This window comes from Crocuta crocuta, unplaced genomic scaffold, assembly GCF_008692635.1.
Source record: "Crocuta crocuta isolate KB4526 unplaced genomic scaffold, BGI_CrCroc_1.0 scaffold179, whole genome shotgun sequence".
Taxonomy (NCBI): domain Eukaryota; kingdom Metazoa; phylum Chordata; class Mammalia; order Carnivora; family Hyaenidae; genus Crocuta; species Crocuta crocuta.
The window spans coordinates 9,705,261-9,723,339 of NW_027551568.1; positions in this window are offsets into that span (position 1 = coordinate 9,705,261).

Consider the following 18,079-nt stretch of genomic DNA (forward strand, 5'->3'; position numbering starts at 1 on the left):
ATACTGTCGTGTGCACTTAAGAGTCTATTAAGGGGGTAGAGTTCATGTTAAGTGTTCTTATGAAAATTTAAAAAAATAATTAAAAATACATAAATTAGATCTTATCACTCCTCTGCTAATAATCACCACCTCTCTGGTGGTGTCCCATTATTCTTATTTATTTTGAGAGAGAAAGAGAAAGAGAGAGCTGGGGAGGGGCAGAGAGAGGAAGAGAGAGAATCTCAAGCAGGCTCTGTGCTGTCACTACAGAGCCTGATGCCTCCTTGGGATTCTCTCTCTCTGCCCCTCACACCCCACCCCCTGCACAGCTCTCTCTTTCTCTCAAATTGAGTAAATAAATTTAAAAAAATAAAACAATGACTGCACACGACATACTTATAGTGAAAACATATTTGTTACCTTTGTATTATTATTTGCTGAATATGCTGGCCTCCATCCCATGGCCTGTCCCAGGAGGAACACCTTCAGTGATGCTTACTAAGTTTTTGTTGGAAGAAAAAAAGAAGAAAGCGTGAGAAAAATTGACATAAAACAAATCCTGCAGACTGAATTCCTTGGATCTTTTGCCTTTGTATTCCCAGCACCTTGTCAGTGCTTGCCCTACGACAAGCGTGAAGTAAGAACATGCTGAGAAAATGGCGGGAGTGGGGTGCCCAGAGTGTTTTTCCATCCACATCAGGCTGGCAGTTTCATCTTGCAATCGGAGACACAATATCAAAGAGAAGCAGCCTTTTGCAGAGTCAAAGCGGAAGCGGCTCCTGGAAGGGGCCTTAAATTAATGAAATCTCCTTGCCTCTCCCATGAAAGAAGCCGGGTAGAGGCAGTCTAGGCCTGGGATGGCAGCTTTGAGACCAGGCTTCAATCTCTCCCCTCCACAAGTGTCCAGAGCCCCTTCTAATGTCAAGTGCACTGCATGGAGGTAAGATGTCAGCTGGAAAAGCCCATGAATGGAAGGTGATCATCACGCCCAGATTCCAGACAGGAAGCAGGTGCTAGCAGGTGAAGACAAAAAATCACTCACCCCCTTCCTCTAGGGAACCTTCCCGAAAGCCCCTCATAACACGACCTCTTGCATCTCATTGATCAGAACATTGTCTCACAGCCACTCCCAGCTGTAAAGAAGTGAGAAATAATTTCTTGATTGTACATGGTTGTATGTGCTTTGCTAAAAAGGGGGTCTGCTCTCAAGAGAAGAGAAGAATGATGTAGGGGAGCCATAGCTAGTGACAGACAGACAGACTCCCAGTGGGTCCTCAGTCTTCTGTACTGTGTGCTGTTCACAGAGCCTCTTAAGTGTGGAGATCGGGGTGTCCTCCCCTCCCACCACCTCCTTCCCATGTGACCAGAGACTTCCCGGATCCTTCAGTTGTTGGGTCTTCTGGAGTTCAGACCAGTGCTTCATGGCTTGGGTCAGAGCCTGGTGTGTGGACCTTTGTGTTAATCTGCAACCATGGGTGTCAACAAGGCCACAGTGTATCCACAGACCAAAGGATACTTTGGAGACCCAGAAGTGGCTTATACTGCTGGAATTAAAACACAGAGACAGAACTAGAGATGAGATTGTGCCAAGGAGTCAGACGGAAGTCATGGGATGTGTCGGATTCATTGTTCCAGGATCCCAATAGATCTCAACATGCTTAAGCAAGAGTCGGTGCATAATGAGGCCAAACTGAATGGGAATCAAATGAACAACACTTGAGTCCAAAAGAAAACCAACACGATAGACTGTTGTGACTTAATACCAGCAGGGCGAAGAATGATTGAATTACTTTCATTGGTAGCAATATGGGCCAGGCTGGAGTAGGGAGATACTTTGTTTGAAGCCTGTGTCAGTAGGAGCCCAGAACTGAAGAGAGGGAGGTGACAGCCATGCACTGTGGCACACGGATTAGACCACACTTGGAATGTTGCTGTCCCACTCTGGGCTCTACACTTCAAAGGACAAAGGTAGACCAGACTTTTAAAAGAAGAGTAACCCAGGATGGGATTGAAGATCTCAGCCTGTCTGTTTAACATTTTTATCAATCACTCGGTTCATGCCTGCTTATCAAATTTCTGGATGACTTTAGTTTGACAGAGGCAGCAAATACAGTGACTGATAGAATCAGTCAAGAAGAACAATGGGGGCAAAGTCAACCTATGAAATTGAAAATGCATTAAGTAAAGTCCTGAATTTTGGTCAATCAATCAATTGATCAAAAAGGGCATGAGGTAGACAGGGTTCACCAAAGTACCAGTGTGTGTGTGTGTGTGTGTGTGTGTGTGTGTGTGTGTGTCTGCATATGCACATGCGTGTCCAGGGGCCTCTGGAAGGCAAGCTGCCAAAGGGCCTCTGCCCAGGACTGACCTTCATGACTTCTCCCCAGCTCCAGGGGTTGACCTCAGCTTTGGTGAGGGGGGCTGGGCAGGTGTCCTATGCTCCAAATGTTCCAGAGCCTACCTGACTTGAGGAAAACAACTCATGTTAACAGTGCTTCCCGAAGACTGAGGAATAATAATAACTGATGCCAAATGTATTGTTTTCAACATCAAGTATCCTTTTCCTTGTGAGAAAACAACATGAGGAACCAAATAATACTCCTAAGGTGTTTTGAGGGAGATGGAACGGGAGGAGGGATGTGAGAGGGATGTGATTTGAATACTTGGTGATGTTGTGTTGGAAGAGCCGGAGGATGTTTTCTAATGTGGATGTTCCCACACTAGACACATCTAGTTAACCTCTAGATATGTCAGGTTGCAAGCGACTTTTATAGGCCTTGGAAATTATTTTGTCTCTTTGAGATGATTTGGCAGAGTTGTGCTTTGTTCTTTTATTTACTGGTATTTTCTATACCTCTTAAGAAACAACCTTATTTCCTTCTTTCTCTAGAGCTGGGGTGCATCAGCTTGCCCTTTCCTTTGCTCTGAGGCTCCAGGGTGGCATGGGAAGAAGGAGTGACCCCGAAGGGTTAAGCTCATTAATTCTTCATTGCTGTCTACTCCCAGAAAAGTCAAAGTTACTATCCCCCAGGCATTTCTCTGGAGGAAAGGAAAAGAATTTTCCCAGCTCTCCAAATCTGCTATCCTTTAAGGGTAGACTGCCAGATACGCTTAATCAGTACCCTGCCCTCTTCCACCCTCCTGGGCACAAAAGCAAACAATCGCAAGGCATTGGCTTTGACCTTCCCCATGGCCACCTTCCCCAGTGGGTGGCCATATGTATTCATTCAAGTGTCCAAAGGGATTCCTCCTTCCACCCTCTATTTATTGATGTTCTTGTCACATCTCCCCTGGGAGCTCATTGTATCAGTCGAGATCTCAGTGAGAAACAGATGGCACACTAACATTAAGGTAATTTGAGAAGAATTTAATAAAGGACTATTTACAAGGCTGGAAACAGGGCTTAGGGAAAGCACAATGAATAGAACAATACTACATGCCTATGAAATCTAGTTGCCATTGTAGATTTGAAGGCATGGAGAGAAGGAAAAGAGAATCAGGAGCCAGGGGTGCTGTGTGGAATGAAGCTCATAGCAGGACCCCTGACCTTGGATGAAACCAGACCATGGCAGTTCTATTGCAATGGTCATAAATGCTACACCCCTGATTGCTTCTCTTCTTAACTCCTGTTGATGTGAAACTTTGGCAAGTTGTAAGGAAGGAAGGAAGAGAGCCCAACAGTGTGGTCTAAGGAGCTACTCCTCTCAGGTATGGTAGAGTCGATAAAAGTGGAGGGTGGGTTCAGGGAGGCAACTAGAAGAATCCAGTAAAGCTACTGAGGGCTGGAATTGATGGTCAACATCCTTATCTTCTTGGGGTCCCACCTGCATGCAGTAGGGTTGTAGTAGTTTACTTGACTATGAGTTTCTCCCAGTCAGAGCCTCATCTTTGACTCCTGTACTTCAGGAGTACAGCCCCCTTCTCAAAAGATGCTTCCTACATTCTTATGGGATGCCTGGTGAGTGAATGAACGAATAAATGAATGAATGAAGTGAGCTCAGCAGGAATTTGTCCTTATGTTTTGTTCACTACTGTGCTCTCTGGAAGCTACCATTTCCCTGCCTCACTTGTGGGGCCCTAGGGCCAGTTTCTATTACTGAATTTCTGTATCACTCTCCTGTACCTAGATGGACCTTCTGATGAGGTCTTGAGAGTCTTTGCTTCTATCATAGGAGTGTCATCAGGGAGCTCTTGTGGGGGTACAGTCTTTGCTCTTTGGGGTACCTCACTTTCTAGTAGACAGGACTTCTGTGACTGATGCTTAGTTCTTGTCTTTCCTCAGGGTTCCTGGAGGAAACCAACTCTGTTCACTTTAGGCAGATGGGATCACCTTCTCCCTGCTATACTCCCATTAGATGAACTGTCAAATATCTACTTTTTTGTATTTTTCATGTTGTAGGCACTGTTGCAGGACCTGGGAACATTCAGGTGGATATGACATAGTTGGACAGAATGTACAAAGGGCAGCAGTGCAGAGGGAGAGAAGACAGGTAATAGGTGATCATTGCAAGTGTGATATGTGCCATGTTGTAGGAAAACCAGTGTGGGAACACAGATGAGGAGCATTTAACCCAGACCAGAGGTTCAAGGAAGTTCTAGAGGGGCTGGTACCTGATCTTATAGGATGGGAAAGAGCTAAGCAATGCAAAGTGAGAAATATGTTCCAAGCCAAGTGAAAAGTATGATAAAAATGACAGATGCCTGACATAGCACGGTCACATCTGTGTTTGAACAAATCCACATGAACAAAACCATATTTTACTAATAGACGTCAAGGCAGGGTGGGCTGAGAGGCAGACATTTCAAAGAGCAGGTAGGAGAGAAAATGGGGAAGGCTTGGTACTAAGCTTAGGAGTCATCAAGACTGTGATGAGGGTGAGTGAGTGAAGCATTTACTTCAGATACCAAATTTAAAAAGGCTCCAAAAGCTCAGTAATCAAGAAAAAATATCAAAATTTTAAATCATGAATGAGTATTAGTGATTTTTTTCTTTTGCCTCAGGCCCCAATATGGCTCAGTATGACACCATTACTGATCTTGTCTTCATGACATTAAACTATAACTTATCTCTTCAACGTGTGATGCTGGGGCAACTGTATATCCACGTGCAAAAGAATGAAGTCAGATCCCTACCTCACACCATACACAAACATTAGCTGCAAGTAAATCATAGTCCTAAATGTGAGGACTAAAACCAAAACTCCCAGAAGGAAACCCCAGAAAAAAATCTTCATGCTTCTGGGCTAATCAACGATTTCTTAGACATGACACTAAAACCACAAGCAATACAAGAAAAGATTAATACATGGGACTTCAAACTTTTGTGCCTTTAAGGTTACCATCGAGAAAATAAAAGGATAACTCAAAATACAGGAGAAAATATGTGCAAATCATATATCTGATAATGAACTTGTAGTTAGAATATATAACAAACACAATTTAATGATAAAAGGACAAATAACCTAATTAAAAACCAGGCAGAGGCACCTGGGTGGCTCAGTCAAGTGTCTGACTCTTGATTTCAGATCAGGTCATGATCTCATGGTTTCAGTTTCATAGGTTCGAGCCCCACGTCAGGCTCTGTGCTGACAGCATAGAGCCTGCTTGGGATTCTCTCACTCCCCCTTTCTCTCTGCTCCTCCTCTGCTCATGCTTTCCCCCTCTCTCTCAATAAGTAAATAAACTGAAAAATAAATAAATTAAAAAACCAGGCAAATGATTTCAGTAGACATTTCTCCAAAGAGGATATCTGAGTGGCTAATAATCACATGAAATGGAACTCAGCATCTTTCATCATTTGAGAAATGGAAATCAAAACCACAAAGAGGTCATACTTCACACTCACTAGAAGGACTCTAACAAAAAAGAACATTACAAATATTGGTGGGGATGTGGAAAAATCGCTACCTTTTCGTGTTGCTGGTGCAAATTTAGAATGGTATGACTTTGGAAAACATCTTGGTATTTCCTCAGAAAGTCAGGCATAGAGATGTGATCCAGAAATTACACTCTTAGGTACCCTCCCAAGAGAAACGAAAACATTTGTCCACACAAAACATGTATGTAAATGTTGACAGCAGGATAGAACTCCTATCCCCAATCCCCAGATATCCATCACCTGATGAATGGATCAACAAAATGTGGCACATCCATGCAATGGAATAATATTTGGCTGCAAAAAGAAGAATGAACTACTGATCCATGCTGCAATACAGGTGACCCTTGAGAACATGCTATGTGAAAGAAGCCGGCTACAAACGATCACATATAATATGATTCCATTTCTGTGAAATATCCAGAAAATGCAATTATATAGAGACACAATGTAGATTACTGATTGATTAGGCCTGTGGTGAGTGGCAAGGAGCTGGAGTGTTACTGCCAACAGGTATAAGGCTGCTCTTTGACATAATAAAACTGTTTTAAAATTAGAATTTGGTAATGGCTGCACAATATTGTAAGTGTACCAAACCCTTGAATTATATACTTCAAAAAGTGAACTTTTCTTGGTTTGTTAATGATATTGCAATAAAATTCTTAATATGTTATTCATCTTGATTACTATTTTGGCACCCCCTTAAATTTTGGGTCTGGAGAAAGTGCCTTCCTTGCCTCATCCTAGTGCAGGCTCCAGGAGTTAGACTTCATCGTGTATACTGTAGGAAACCTTCGGAGGGGTTAAAGCAGGGGATGGCCAGGTGTGGCTTTTGGGCACGTGGCTTTGCTTCAGTGTGGAGGATGGTCACAAGTGGGCAATGTCACAGGCAGGGCCTTCCACTGGGGGGTAGTTATGAGATCTTCATCCCTAATACGCGGATGTGGCAAAGGGAATGCGTATGGATGACTAGTCAGGAGGGGGATCTGATGAGCATGGTTGGGAAGAAGTCTGGGATAACTCTCAGCCTCTGTAGATGACTTGATAAGTCTCAGTACCACTGACTCGGGAGATATATGATTTGATGACTTCAGGTTTTTTTTTAATGTTTTATTTATTTTTGAGAGAGAGATAAAGACAGCATGAGCAGGGGAGGGTCAGAGAGAGAGGGAGACACAGAATTTGAAGCAGGCTCCAGGCTCTGAGCTGTCAGCACAGAGCCCAACATGGGGCTCAAACCCATGAGCCGCGAGATCATGACCCGAGCTGAAGTTGGATGCTTAATCCACTGAGCCACCCAAGCGCTACATGATGACTTCAGTTTTGAATGTGGTTGATTCTGGGCCCCTTGTGAAGTACCCAGGAGATTATAAGCCACCAGCCCATTATTATACTGGATTCTCCCCCTGCTTAAACATTTATGGCAGTCTACTGCTCCTAGGATAAACCCCAGTCCCCTACAGTGGCCTCCCAGGTCTGCCTACCTCTCCTTCCAGCTCCAGCTCCCTCCCACTCCCTTTCACTTCCTCAGCTCAGCCACTCTGGCCTCCTTCCTGCTCCTGGAACATGCTGAGCCATGTCCTCCTTCTGAGACCCAACACTCCGTTCTTCTGCCCAGACTCTTCTTCCTTAACTTTCTTCCTTCCTCTATGTTCAAAGATGCCGTGATTACACAAGGTCCAGCCAGCCAGTCCAAGATAATTTCTCCATCTTAAAGTCAGTGACTAGCAACCTTAATTAAGGCGCTTATTCCTCCTTAACCCAGCACATTCCCAGCTCTCGGGGTTAGGGTGTGGACATCTTTGCTTTCTGCACCCAGCTTTCATCCTTCACTAGGCTTTTACAGTCTTCATTACCTTCTGGTTTTATCTGCTTTTCTTTTTTTTTTTTTTTTTTTAATTTTTTAATGTTTTATTTATTTCTAGGAGAGAGAGACAGCGTGAGCAGGGGAGGGTCAGAGAGAGAGGGAGTCACAGACTGAAACAGGCTCCAGGCTCTGAGCTGGCAGTCAGCACAGAGCCCGACGCGGGGCTCGAACCCACGAACCGCGAGATCATGACCTAAGCGAAAGTCGGACGCCCAACCGACTAAGCCACCCAGGCGCCCCTTTATCTGCTTTTCTTACCTACTATGATGAAAGCCCATGGGAATCTTCAGCCTGTTGACATGGGTAATATCTTGAGGGTGTACGAGAATGTGGAAAATAAGGCTTCTCAAGTGTGTCTGCCCATCAGAAGCTGTTCACTTGTTCATATGCTCAACGATGTTTAATAAGCATCTCCTTAGTAGCAGACCAGTGAACAAGGCAGGCTACAGATGCTCCTTCCCTAGATATAACATCTTTAGTAGGGCTTTAAATGAAATGGATGCTGAGGCCCCATCAGACACCCTGGAGGCCTACCATGTTGATGAAGGATGACTAATCATTAAATGGCAAATTGAAATCATTTGAATCTATTTTTTTCTCCCTACCAATTTGACCCTTCTTCCAGAGCAAGAGTTTGTTTGCGTTGTTTGTTTTGTTTTGTGTGTGTGTGTACGTGTGTGTGTGTTTTGTTGTTTTTTGGAAGAGTGCTTCTAAAGCCATGTGTGGTGAAAGAGAAACCATTATTTAATTTCTAATCCATTGTACACTGATACTTGTGTACAATACGAAGGACTAAAAAGAAAATACTAGAAAACGTGAAACGGGGCTTGTTGTCATGGCAGTGTTGAATGCTGGTAAAAGTTACTGAAGTCAGTGTAGTTTCTATACTAACCTTATCACAGGTGGGTCGCAAACGTTTCACAGAGTGGGTCCAGCCCGGGGTCTCTGACTTGGTTTTTTATCCATAAAATGGGGAATGGTTTCACATATAGAGAGTTGTGATGAGGATATGATTGGATAATATAGATCACCAAAGTCATTGTCTGGCTTAATAAGTGGTAGTTATTAATGTCTATGACTATTATGCTTTAATGTTTCTTAATATTACTGTAAGACTCTGTTTTGGGTGTCACAAAAACCAATTGGAGTTCAGCCGATTCTTCAGCAGAAAGCAGTGTTTGCTAGCTCAACGTGAAAACAGTGAAGGTTTTGAATATCTGTGCTAGGGATTTGTTTTTCTCCATACACACCAATGCAGACAAAACACGCCTTTGAATACTGTTGCTGAATAATTATCATTGAGAAGCGCCATTTGCTTTTTAAACACCGGCCAGATGTTACCCTTCTCCGTTGTAAACTGTGCCCACCCTCGGGTCCGTTAGACAAAATGCTCGCTGTCACCAACTGACAGGGTCTGGGGATTGGCTCTTTTTAAATAGCCACAAGGTCACGGGGATTAAGCGTTCTCCAGGGAGTCACAGGAAAAGTAGAATGTCAGCGTCACCTCTTTTCCCTTGAAGATGGCTCAATGACATTTTCAGAAAGGAAGGACTGTTCCTACCTGTCAGCACTGAGTAGGAAGCACAAGGTTAGATGCAAAGCGAGAAGGTTACTCACCACCTGGAGGCTGGCCAGGGTAACAGAGAGAGCAGGGAAACTCTTTCGAAGGCTAGAAAAAGGATGCGATGGCTGATGATGACAAGCCACGTGGCAATGGGAAAGAGCTAGCACTTTGGCAATAGGTGGTCCTGGGTCTGATTCCCAGCCTTGGTGCCAGCTGATCTTGTGACCTCAGGTCTATTGCATAGTCACTGGGACCACGGAACCTCCCTTACAGGGTGTTAGTGATACTATATGTGAGTGAATGGAACATAGCGAGTGATCATAGTGTCTAGCTACTGCTGATCTGGTCTCAGTCACCCAAATAACAAGTTTCAGCAAAAATTCCTGTTTAAAAAAATTTTTTTTAATGTTTATTTATTTTTGAGAGAGAGAAAGAGAGAGCAAGGGAGGGGCAGAGAGAGAGGGAGACACAGAATCTGAAGCAGTGCAAAGCCCAACGTGGCACTTGAACCCACAAACCGTGAGATCATGACCAGAGCTGAAGTCGGATGCTAAACAGACTGAGCCACCCAGGCGCCCCTCAGCAAAAGTTCTTGGAGCCCCCCTTCTGTTTGGCACATCTTTTTAAGCCTTTGTACATGAATGATTCTAGTTAATGTTAGGGCATCACAGATGCCAGCAGTTCCCTCAACCACGCACATCGGGTGTTTTGTCTCTATATCTAGATACAAAAATCGTGATCCTTAACCAGAAATGTGTTTGTGAGCATGTGTCTGAGTGAGTGTGTGAGTGTGTGTGTGTGCTGGGTGTCTGGCGGTTTTTACTAAAGATCTGCAGCATCATTGAGGAAGGGGCTTGTGCAGTGCTCCTCAATCTTCTAAAAGACCTTGTGTTGAACGTTCTGTCTCCAGAGTCTCCACGAAGCAAAGAAGTCAGAAGCTCAACTCTCTTGTTCGAGAAAAAAACGTGAACTAAAACTCATGTATGTTTCCTTAATTGAATGGGAAGAACTGACAGTGAGTTTTGCAGAGGGAGGACATAATAAGTGGATTTAAAATTACTCACTTACGGGGGCGCAGTGCTCTGAGTTGCCTCTCCTTGTGGTGATCCAAAAATGGAAAGATTCAAAATATTTATGACCCAGTAAGTTAATCAAAGCACATTGTCAGCTGGCTAATCAGCTTGTGGCAAAGGTGTCAGGTAAAATTAAATTTGCCTCTGCTCTGTGCTCTATCACATGTGAGAGATCAGATGAGACCTCTCTGAACTCTGGGAGATGTCAGTTTAAATGAAAGATTAACAAAGCTTGTCTTACCTGGCCAGGATCTAACCTGGTAACCCCAAGGACTGTGATAGTATCTGTGACTGCCAGTATTTGTGAATCGTGGTGTGGAGAGTTGAGGTCTTTGGTACACCAATTTTTTTAAGTTTATTTATTTATTAGGGCACTTTGGGGATGAGCACTGAGTGTTATGTGGAAACTAATTTGACAATAAACTATTTGTAAAAAAAAAAAAGTTTATTTATTTATTTTGGGGAGGGGCAGAGAGTGGGGGGAGACCGAGAATCCCAAGCAGGCTCTGCACTGTCAGCATAGAGCATGATGTGGGGCTTGAACCCACAAAGCCGTGAGATCATGACTGAGCTGAAATCAAGAGTCGGATGCTTAATCAACTGAGCCACCCAGGTGCCCTGGTGCATCTATTGAAGAAACCACCATATTTCAAAAAATCTTAGATATTATTGTTTGACATGCCATTCTTACCCTAAAGAAAGAAAAGCCCCAAGATTGTCAATTACTATTTATACCCATCAGTTGTAAGGTGAATCCTGACCGGCAAAGATATTAAAGTGTGAAAAAAAAAATGTGTGTCTTAGAATGGATAAACTATCAGAGCATTCATTTATAAATTATTGTTGATTAGTTAAGCCATGCAAAGACCTCACTAAACCTATTTTAATTTTGCCCTGCTACATATTTTGTAGATTTCAGGTTAGTCTGTAAGGGCTTTTTCTCACCCCATCTCACGCTGCCAGCAGTCAGGAGCACTGACTCTCCCACCGTCTGTCTCAATACCAGAGGAAGTGTCACTTGCCAAATCTCCATCACTTCCGGGACTCCTCTCCCTTCTGTATCCAAGGTGAGGCCTCCACAGCATCTAGGGATTTTCCTTCCTAGATTTTCTTTGGGGGAACTCCAAATTCTCCATCTCTTTATTAAGCAGAGCAAATTCTTCCTCCCGGGTTGTGTCCCTGGATTTATAGAGCCAAGATACCTAGGAGTTCAACAAAACAAAGTTCCTGCAGCCAGAAAAATCTATCTTTTTTAGAAGAGAGCAGAGCAAGCATCTATTTTCAGTTGTGCATGCTCCCTGGGGCCTCACCCCTTAGCTGAAATACCTTGTCCACCGTTTCTTCTAAAACAAAAACACAACATCTTTCACAAGGGAGAGTCTTATTAAGCTGCTAAGATACCCTTTCTCCAATGTCATTGTCTCTGTATATATGCTGTGGGTATATGTGTGTGCGGCTGATGAATGAGAGACAGTCTACAACATACTCAGGGCTGGTGAGGCAGGCGCCTTTCCTGTAGGGAGCGGAGATGGTTCTGTCCGAGGGGTGAAATCATTGCTTGTTTCTATCTTCCCCACTAAATTAAACAGGTGACGCTTGTCTAGGAGACAGAAACTGCATTAAGGTGGGAGATTCTTTGGTTGGGTAGAAGATTTGAGTTTGGGTAATTTTTGGTTCCACACGCTGCTTTGATTGGTACCACCAGCAGCCGACATGACCTGAGTACTTTCTGTGTGTGAGGTCCTGTGTGATGGAGGTACAACTATTCTGACTCACTTACCACAGACCAGAAATGGCGCCTCAAGTTTATTAGGGGCTTGCTCAAGGTCACCCAGCATGTTGGAGAACAATAACGGTGACTCTGGTGATAATTTGGTCTTTGAAGACAGCTCTCTCACGGCAGTGTCTGGGTAGGAAAGAAGGCGTGGGTCTCCTGGGGAGTGTTTGTGACACAGATTTGGAGCCACTCCTGGAATTACCAACTGCCTTAGGAGACCTGAGCCTTAGGTTGAAGGCTGATTGCAGTGTTGCAGAGGAAGATGGCTGTCCCGGCCTTCTCCTCTGTGGAGGCCTTCTTATCTTGGGATCTGGGACCCGTGCGTTGGGGAGAATAACATTGGTCTTCTGGACTCTTTAACACTTTCAGTTTTACTTTCTATCACACAGCCTAGCACAGAACACACATAAATCCCTCCTTCTCCTTCACCACTATAGCATGGCTTATAATTTAGCAACTGTAAAAATGAGTAAGTACAATTAACAATGCAGAGTGAAAGACAGTGCACCGATAACTGGTTATAAGTCAACTGAATCTCATTATTAAGGGATATAATGATCCTAATTAATATCCTGGTTTTCTGGGCTCTCCATAAATCAGTTGGCTGTTACCTGGCTTTTTGCCTTTGCAGTTTTAGTATCAGGTCTGATTCAGGGCTAGTTGGAGCCCACTTGGCTCCTTTTTGACCTTGATGTTCCCAAGGGATTCTGTTGAGTGGCAAAGAGCAAAGGTAGGTACACTGAAGGTAGGTACACAACACTTGTGGTGAGCACAGAGTAATGTATACACTTGTCAAATCACTATATTGTACACCTGAAACTAACGTAGCATTGTATGGTAACCATACTCAAATAGAAACATTTTAAAAAGGAGCAAGTGGGTGTGAGTCAGGACTTTTGTCTTGGCTGAGTCCCTGCTGTGGACATTGGCTAGGGCTTGGGGGTTATCATGGGGACTGACAGCACCTGATGGCCAGGTGGACTTGGGGAGAGTGGGTTTCTATGGGCTTTTTGGAGAGGTGACAAAGGAGAAGCAGGTTTGGGGGTCAAAAATCATGGCATGGAGAATTTGGAACCTGATGTTTCTTCATGGTATTTATGACTAAATGTCTGATCAGGACTGGGCCTTGGGAGAGGGGTCTGGCAGGGGTTTTGGGGACAGATTAGGGAGAAAAAAATGAATGGAGAGCAAATGGAGAATGTCACAGGGATTCCTGCTTAAGACTCCTTACTGCCTCATTCTGAAGCCAAATACATCACTTAAAAGGCTGAATAGTGTCACCTCCTATTGCCACCTCTGTCTGCAAGAAAAGAATGAAATACACATTCAGCATAGTGGCCCTAGTCCTGTCCCCAAGGACCTACATTTTGTGTTACCTCCTTTCCTCCCGTCAGGGAAGATGGCCCATCTGCTTAATAAGGAAATCTGTATCATTCTCTCCTTGCCTACAGATATTAAGCTTCAGGTGAGATGTGGGCTTTTCTGTTACTTTCTAAATATGGCCAGCTGTTGGACTGTGCCTCCCGGGAAGCCATGCGAGTGAAGATGGACCAGTGCCATGAAGGGCTAGGCTAGAGTCCTGAATGAGCAAGACAAAGCTGGGGTGATTGATGTACAATTGGTTGGAATTGTGGGTTAGGGGACTTGATAAGAGCTTCAAATAGCTTAAGGGGGTAAGTACTGGAGAAAAGGGCAAAGCCTGCCTGCGATCCTTAGTGTGGCCATCTCATACTTCCCTCTGACTCCTTGTTTTTCCCCTGGATAGAAACTTTATCATGACCACTAACATTAACAATTCCTATCCTTGGAATGCACTTGACATGGTTTTGGTGACTGCACATCCCATAAAAATCCAGGGAAGGAGACCTAGTCAGTAATTATTAATCTCCTTTTATAGAGGGGAGAAACTGAGACCCAGAGAGAGGAAGGCTTTGCCCAAGGACAAGCATTCAGTAAGCGATACTGCTGAGATTAGGGCTCTCACACCCCCTTTCTCCCCACATGCAGTGCTATTGCCCTGGTTCGAGCCTCACTCTTTCTCATTCGGATCATACAACCCTAATTCTAGTCCTGTGCCACTTTAATATTTGATGTATACTTCTAGAGTCATCTTCCTATAACAAGGCTTAAATCGTGTCTACTATCTTCCTTAAAAATCTTTACTGTCTCCCCACAGTCTATTACCAAAGGTGCAACATTCTTGAGAAATTCTCAGAGCTTTTGATAATCTGGTCCCAGAAGATGTACTCTGAATATTATAGCAATACTGGGCTACTCATCAATAGCCAAACATGCCTTCTGTCTTCTTACCTGTTCAAGCATTTGCTTGTGCTATTCCCTCGGCACAGAGCACTTTTCCTACTTTCATCTATAATTAACATTCTGCTCATTGTTTAAGGTTCAGTTCAAATGCCACCCTCTCTTATGGGGTCTTCCCTGATTACCCCCAGTCAAAATCAATAGCTCCTTTCTTTTCTGTTGCTATAATTCTTTGCAGTGCTTATTTTACTTGACTTTTTGTTATAGTTCATAGTGCTCAGGCCTGACCTTCTCTATGTTTTGAATTCTTTGAGGGAGGTCAGGAATTGCCTTATTCTTCATTCATGCCCATAGTAGATACGCAACAAACACTTATGTAATGAAGAAGTGTGTTAATAAGACATGCCAATATCCCAAGAAAGTCAATAAGCAAGCAAACATATTGAGTGTTGCACTTGTTAGAGAGATGGACTATTTGATGCTCTATAGAACAGATCACATTGCTTGTGCCCTACACTCATCTTCCTGTCTGGCTGCAGAAAAATGACCTGGACCACTTGTTGAAGATATTGATTCCTAGGCTCTTATTCCAGAGCTTTTGTACCCGTGAATGTGTACTTTGACAGGTTGCCCAGGTGACTATATGAGAAGCCATGCTTGGGAGTTACTGGTATTGAATGTGCGAATCTTTAAGAACGCTTTGATCTGTAAAATGAGTCACGCTGGCTAAAGATCGGCTATATTCATTCATGAGACTGGGACTACTATTTTTGGATACTTTTCTTAGTCACGAATCGCTGAGGCTTACAAACGGATTCTGGAATACTGTGTCCCATCAGAAAGAATCTAAGTGGCTTCTGGATGGGGACAGGAGGATGCTTCAATTTCAGTCTCCTCGCCATTTTGACGTTTCCCGAGTTCCTGGTTCCTCACCTCACCCTTTTGATTTCCTGAGTCTTGTTGATTTTTTATTGCCTGTCATGTTTGCATATCCCTTTTTTTATCCTCCAAATGCCGTCAACCCTCTTGTTTGATGAACACATCTCCTTCCTCCTGCTTTCTCTCTTTGATCCATTGTTATCCAGGTCTTGGCATTTTTCCTGACATCCAGCTGTCATGTAGGGTAGCTGACTCTGTGAAACCTCATCTGAGTGTATTCAGAGTTAGATCTACCAGGCGTGTTGTTTCATATATTAAGTATTTCACCTCAAGTAGATTAAGCACTACACCAGGGTAGGTAACTATGGGTGTTTTGCACAGTCATCAAAATACAAGAATTATAAATTGGGTTTTCTTACTATTGAAGGAAGAATGTATCCCTCGCTTTTATGCACTTAGTGTAATTGATCACGGAGGACTATTTGCACTATAAAAACCCAAATAATAATATCAAGAACCACAATTTCTGTTATTGTCAGCACTGCCATCAGCGTTGGTATTAATATTACCACTTCAAGCACTTCTATCATCACCAAAATGTATTGAGTGATTGCTATGCTGGGAATACTTAGAAAACATTATGAAGCAGATTTTACTGCATAATATTTATATTTGCGGAAACTGTGGCTCAGAGAATTTGGGCGCTTTTGCCTAAGGTCACACATATGGCAAGCAGTAGAGCTAAGACTCCTCATACCTGCTCTGTCAGACTCCAGAACTTATATATTACCCCCCTTTTTTTCTTGCCCTGTTCTTGATACAAACACAGACTTTTGTTTCCAGAAGGTTGTAAACTATAAAAGTGAGATTGGTTAAGGTTTGGTAAGGAACAGAATTCAGCTCAGATGGTTCAACTGGAGAGACTTTAACGACAGTGTGAGCAGGATTAGCAAAACAGCATGGGGTATTGGGGTGGCACTTGGGGACCTTACTACCATCTCTGGGACTGCAAGAACCTAAATGTATAACAGGGTTATAGGTTAACCCTGTTTCTTTTTGAAGCATATAGTGTTATGCTTTATCCCTGTCTGATTTCTTTTTGCCTCCTACTTTTTCTTTCTTTCTTTCTTTCTTTCTTTCTTTCTTTCTTTCTTTCTTTCTTTCTTTCTTTCTTTCTTTCTTTCTTTCTTTCTTTCTCTTTCTTTGTATCAACATTATCATTCCACTTCATATTTGCCTGCTACAGCTCATTCATTTATTTTCAACTTTTTGAAATAGTCCTTTAAGTGGGTCTGTTGTACACAATAAATTATGGGATCTTGTTTTTTTGTTTTTAAGTTTATTTATTTAGTTTGAAAAAGAGAGAGAGAATCTCAAGCAGGCTGTATACTGTCAGTGCTTGATCCCACAGGGGGGTATCGATCTCACAAACTATGAGATCATGACCTGAGTTGAAATCAAGAGTCAGAAGCTTAACCAACTGAGCCACCCAGGTGTCCTGACTGGATCTTGTTTTTGAATCCAATCCATGCATCTCTGCCTTTCAAGAAGTGAGTTTAATCCCTTATATTTAATGTAGTTGTTACACATTTTCAAACTTCTTTCAGGCATATTTCCTGGGTTTGTTTTGTTTTTTTTTAAGCTTATTATACACCCCATATCTTATAAAGTTTTATTTCTTTTCATATAGAAGAACTTCACCAAGTGTGTTTCAAAGAGAATCTTTGTACTTCTCCAAAGAAAACATTCAGATGGCTAACAGACACATGAAAAAGATGCTCAGCAATACTCATCATTAGGGAAATACATACAAATCAAAATCACAGTGAGATACACCTCATACCTGTCAGAATGGCTAAAATTAATAACTCAGGAAACCACAGATATGGCAAGGATGTAGAGAAAGGGGAACCCCTTTGCACTGTTGGTGGGAATGCAAACTGGTGCAGCTACTCTGCAGAGCAGTATGGAGGTTCCTCAAAAAATTAGAAATAGAGTTACACAACAGCCCAGCAATTGCACTACTAAGTATTTATACAAAGGATATAAAATGCTGAATCAAAGAGCCACATGCACCCCAATGTTTAAAGAAGCACTATCAACAATAGCCAAATTATGGAGGAACCTAAGTATCATTGATTGATCAATGGATAAAGAAGATGTGGTATATATATATAATACACACACACACACACACACACACACACACACACACACACACACTGTAATATTACTTGGCAATCAAAAGAATGAAATCTTGCCATTTGCAACAACGTGGATGCTGGAGGGGAGGTTAGTGGGGAGACGGGCTAAGGGAGTGATGGGCATTAAGGGGAGCACTTGTTGGGAGGAGCACTGGGTATTATATGCAAGTGATGAATCACTAAATTCTACTCCTGAAACTATTATTATACTATATGTTAAGTAATGGATTTAAATAAAATTTTAAAAAAATTAAAAAAATAAAGTAAATGCATGAGTAAAAAAAAACCCAAAACCTGAAAAACAAAGAAAGTCTTTGTGTGGTAATTCAAGTGAAGTCCCATGCACCTGAAAATACTTTGGCATTCAAACAGAAGTTTAGATGAATGTAAAATTTTAGCTTCAGAGTTTTTCCATGCATTTGTCTTGCCTCTGAAAAATCAGACCTCAATTGGATCTTTGTTCCAATGTAGGTGACCTTTTTCTTTGGAAGATTTTAAGTCATTTTTCAAGTGTTTATTGATGTTATTTTTCTCTTTGTTGAGTTAAAGTACGGGTGGTCTGTTGTAAGTTTGGATTCTATAAATGTTTCAATCGCCTAGGT